The sequence below is a fragment of the Propithecus coquereli genome, unplaced genomic scaffold (assembly GCF_000956105.1).
Source record: "Propithecus coquereli isolate 6110/MARCELLA unplaced genomic scaffold, Pcoq_1.0 Scaffold8, whole genome shotgun sequence".
Taxonomy (NCBI): Eukaryota; Metazoa; Chordata; class Mammalia; order Primates; family Indriidae; genus Propithecus; species Propithecus coquereli.
Genome location: NW_012154173.1, coordinates 14334596 through 14339793, shown reverse-complemented (window position 1 = coordinate 14339793; position 5198 = coordinate 14334596). Strand labels below are relative to the sequence as shown.

At 39.4% G+C, this 5198-nt stretch overlaps 1 pseudogene across 1 annotated transcript; it reads left to right on the top strand.

Moving 5' to 3' along the window:
• Window positions 1-254: 254 nt before the first annotated feature.
• LOC105825403 lies at window positions 255-1979 on the top strand (annotated as a pseudogene). Its single transcript, XR_001138263.1, has one exon. The product of XR_001138263.1 is annotated as an elongation factor 1-alpha 1 pseudogene (transcript).
• Window positions 1980-5198: the final 3219 nt, after the last annotated feature.

Genomic DNA, 5198 nt, shown 5'->3' with positions numbered 1-5198 from the left:
ATTCTAATGCTCCTCCTGAGTATCTAACTTAGAGTATATGTAGCACAAGAATTTAATTCAATACTAATTGAATAAATAAATGCATAATAAACAGCATGGTGTACAAAACCATGAAATATTTGTTTTATACACAAAGCAGGCTAAACCTTTCCACTATTTTCTAAGCTTCACAAATGAAAATTATACAAAGACCTCAAAGAGGGTTAAATGATGATCTATAAAGTAAAAAGAATCAAAATCTCTACAGTCAGCTTTTTCACAACGGGTTTGCTGCCAGAACACAGGTGCCTTGAAAACCACCCATAAAAGCCAAAATGGGGAAGGAAAAGACTAACATCAACATCGTCGTCATCGGACACGTAGATTCGGGCAAGTCCACCACTACTGGCCATCTGATCTACAAATGTGGTGGGATCGACAAAAGAACCATCGAAAAATTTGGGAGGGAGGTCGCTGACATGGGAAAGGGCTCCTTCAAGTATGCTTGGGTCTTGGATAAACTGAAAGCTGAGTGTGAGCGTGGTATCACCATTGATATCTCCCTGTGGAAATTTGAGACCAGCAAATATTATGTGACTATTATTGATGCCCCAGGACACAGAGACTTTATCGAAAACATGATTACAGGCACATCTTAGGCTGACTGTGCTGTCCTGATTGTCACTGCTGGTGTTGGTGAATTTGAAGCTGGTATCATAAAGAATGGGCAGACCCGTGAACATGCCCTTCTGGCTTACACACTAGGTGTAAAACAACTAATCATTGGTGTTAATAAAATGGATTCTACTGAGCTGCCCTACAGCCAGAAGAGATATGAGGAAGTTGTTAAAGAAGTCAACACTTACATTAAGAAAATTGGCTACAACCCTGACATAGTAGCAATTGTGCCAATTTCTGGTTGGAATGGTGACAACATGTTGGAGCCAAGTGCTAACATGCTTTGGTTCAAGGGATGGAAAGTCGCCCACAAAGATGGCAACGCCAGTGGAACCACACTGCTTGAAGCTCTGGATTGCATCCTGCCACCAACTTGTCCAACTGACAAGCCCTTGTGTCTGCCTCTCCAGGATGTCTACAAAATTGGTGGTATTGGTACTGTCCCTGTGGGCCAAGTGGAGGCTGGTGTTCTCAAACCCGGTATGGTGGTCACCTTTGCTCCAGTCAGTGTTACAACTAAAGTCAAGTCTGTTGAAATGCACCATGAAGCTTTGAGTGAAACTCTTCCAGGGGACAACGTGGGCTTCAACATCAAGAATGTGTCTGTCAAAGATGTTCGTCATGGCAACGTTGCTGGTGACAGCAAAAATGACCCACCAATGGAAGCAGCAGGCTTCACTGCTCAGGTGGTTATCCTGAACCATCCAGGCCAAATTAGCGCTGGCTACGCTCCTGTACTGGATTGTCACACAGCTCACATTGTCTGCAAGTTTGCTGAGCTGAAGGAAAAGATTGATCGCCGCTGTGGAAAGAAGCTGGAGGATGGCCCTAAATTCTTGAAATCTGGTGATGCTGCCATTGTCGATATGGTTCCTGGAAAACCCATGTGTGTCGAGAGCTTCTCAGACTATCCTCCTCTGGGTCGTTTTGCTGTTCGTGATACGAGACAGACAGTTGCTGTGGATGTCATCAAAGCAGTGGACAAGAAGGCTGGTGGAGCTGGCAAGGTCACCAAATCTGCCCAGAAAGCTCAGAAGGCTGAATGAATACCTGCCACTGCACTCTTAATCAGTGGTGGAAGAACGGTCTCAGAAATGTTTGTTTCAATTGGCCATTTAAGTTTAATAGTAAAAGACTGGTTGTTAATAACAATGCATCGTAAAATCTTCAGAAGGAAAGGAGAATGTTTTGTGGACCACTTTTGTTTCTTTTTGTGTGGCAGTTTTAAGTTATTAGTTTTTAAAATCAGTACTTTTTAATGGACACGACTTGACCAAAAATCTGTCACAGAATTTTGAGACCCATTAAAACAAAGTTTAATGGGAAAAAAAAAATCTCTATAGTCAGTTATATGAGTTGAGGGATTCTCTTTTTTGTGTAAGCCAGACTAATTTGGATTTTCAATTATTTGTAACATAACAGTCCTAAGTTAACTGTGTAGTTACAAAAGTTGTGATTTGTTCAAAAAATTATGTGACTCTAATCCATGCAAGAATAAGAAAGATGCAATTAAAATGAATGACATTTTTTGTTTATTTAATCGATTACTTTCTTTCTCATATAGGTTATAAATTTGGGGTTCTTCAGTGGAGGCTTTTCTTAATGTTGGCACATATTAACTATGTAATGAAGATTATTCATTAAAATCATAGTTTGTGCAGATTAATTCTGAATTTGATGTTTTCTTCATTAACACTGAGATTTTATTGTTTAATATCTAGCAGAGTTTACTATCAATGAAAACAAATGCACCATTGAGCTAACCAAAGACAAATGGATAATTTTTACTGGACCAGTGAAGGCGCTGTAGAACGTGTATCTATTAGTTTATTTTCTTCTGTATTTTGACGTACTTAAAAGTGTGATGTTGCAGGATCATTTGGCTCAATGAAGCGATGACTCGAAAAGTTTCAGATGCCAACGTACTCTGTGAAAGCAACTTATGGGGAGGGTTTACCACAGATTATTCTCTGAGACTGCACTAGAAAGTAGATTTAATTATGATGAAGGAGGTTTTTCACTTTGATTTTAAATGTGCATCTAGAAACATGCTAAATTCTCTTTATTCTTCCTTGGATTGAAATTATTTTGAATTATCTATGCCAAGAGCCATGTTGTTAGTGAAAATGACAGTGTTATTTCCTCCTTTCCAGTTGTTACAGCTTTTATTTCCTTTTTTGTGGTTTAGTATGATGGCTATTATTCATGAAAAATATGAAAAATGACAGTTTTGTTTCTTTTTACTTTCTGTAGCTTTTATTTATTTATTTTTTTCTGGTCTTACTTTGCTGGCTATGACCTTTAATAAGATGTTGGATAGAAGTGGTAATGCTTTGCATTTTTGTGTGTGCATACTGATTTTAAGAGAAATGATCATTGCAATATTAGTAGCTTTTTTTGGATAGATACCTTTAAAAAGTGAGAAAGATTTTCTTCTCTTAATAACTTGCTAAGATTTTTAAATTAAAAGACGAGTCTAATAATATTTAAAGGTCTTTATGCATTGGGATTATCATATGATTTTTTTCCTTTATTCTGTTAATGGGAAGAGTTACACTGCTGGAGTTTCTACGTGTTAAACCAACTTCGCATTTCCGGAAGAAATTGGCTCTGGTCAAAATGTATAATCTATTTTCTTGCTGGATTTCGATGCTAACATTTCATTTAAGATTTTTTTCCCTTCTGCTTTTGGAATTTTTAAACTCAATTTCTTTCTTTTGTTGTTATCCCAGAAATAGTGGGATACATACTTATTTAACTTAAAATTTGAAGTTGAGCACTATCTTCACCTTCCTTCTGAATAATGCCAGGATTTTAGAGTGCTTTGCCTGTAGCCACCACTTTTCCCACTTTATGTCTACTGTACATTATTTTAATTCTGTTTTCTTTTTGGGGATTAAATCTGAAAAACAGACAAGTAATAAATATTTTCAAACTTTAGACACATTTTAAGTGGTTCTTCCTCATAACGCTCCTTAAAACCAGTCTTCCAATTCTGTTCTTTTCAAATCTCTGAGCCATATCATTTTTACTGCCCGTCAGTCAGTGGATCCTTGCTTCTGACAATGGAGCAGGCAAGTGGATAAACAAATATGCTTAAAGTTTTCCTCCTTGGGAACCTTTCTGCCTGTCTTCCCAGCGGACTCCTGAGTGGACCTGTAGTGCTGTAGTAGTGCACATCTGTTTTATGCCAGAATGTTATCAGGACTAGGTCTATACAGTTCCATGTTGTTGTTGTTGTTGTTCTTCTTCTTCTTTCTTTTTTGTCATCGGTCATTCTGAGCCCCCCATGAGGACATAGGCATGGACTGAGGGACAGGAGACAATGTAGCAGGAATATCTATCCAAGGAATCTGAACAATCTGACATGTAATTTACCTGTGCAGTCTGGATGGCCTCGCTGTAATCCAGTCTTAAAATTTGGGCAGCTCAGTCTCATGGCAATTGATGTCCCATGGTTGGACATTCTACCAGGGCCCAAACCAGGAGCTATATCTCAGAAGGAAACTAATCATGTGCAGAAGCAGACAGGACTTTCCTAAAAGCCCCTAGGGGTCTGTGCTGCAGTTCTGTGTCTGCTTGCCGGCCGCTCAGAGCAGCATCCCCCTTGGCACAGGCACCTTAAGCACCACTGAATTTACTGGGGCATGAGGATTGGGTGATACAGCAGCATGTGCTGCAGCTGGACCAACTGCAGGGTCTTCTGTTGCTGTGGACTTCACTCAAACAGGGCAGCTTTATGGATTACTCAGATATTGTGGTATATAATGCCTCCAAAATCCAAAGAGCACATGCCCTTTGTAGTGTTAAGTGGTGTGGGCGCAGCAAATTTGGGGAATATATCTTGACTAATGGGCCCTCAGAAACTTCATGAACTTGGCTGACCCCTAAATCTTTACTGGGGCTCGATCTCCATTGTGTCAGGTTCAGTCTACTAGACTTAGCTTTTTTTCTATTATGTGGATTAAGTTATATTTCTGTAGGCTGCCTATCTGTTCCACTTCTAGGCAAACTGAGTGATTATCAGGCAATGCAGAATATTCCTACTGGTCAAAACACTTTGCTTATTATTTTTTCCCTATTGATTGTTATGGTAAATATATCCATTTTGTCTGTGGAAGTGAAGCACTGCCTCCTGGACTTTGCTTCTGTAGAACCCATCATCCTGGCTGAAATAGGAACCAATCTCAGTGGCAACATCTCTCACTGTCCTTCCTGGCCTTCACAAGACAGCCAGTAAGAGCTTTTCTAGGATACTGTCTTGCTCTCTTCACTAATGTATTTCTTAATGTTTTCACGAAGGGAATGTCCTCAGGGCCTTTATAGAGTGGGAGGAGGATGAATGTGCAGTTTGCATGAGATAAATTCTCTCCACTACTCTTATCTTTCTAAGCCTTTGGATTCTTTCTCTTGTATCACGATACATGTGGCATCTCAGCCTCATTGATTGCAGGACTCTGTTGAGGCCAAGTTTCAGTCATCCAGCCCAGCAAATTGTTAGAACCCCAGAGCTAACACTTTATATAAAGAATCTCTAGGTT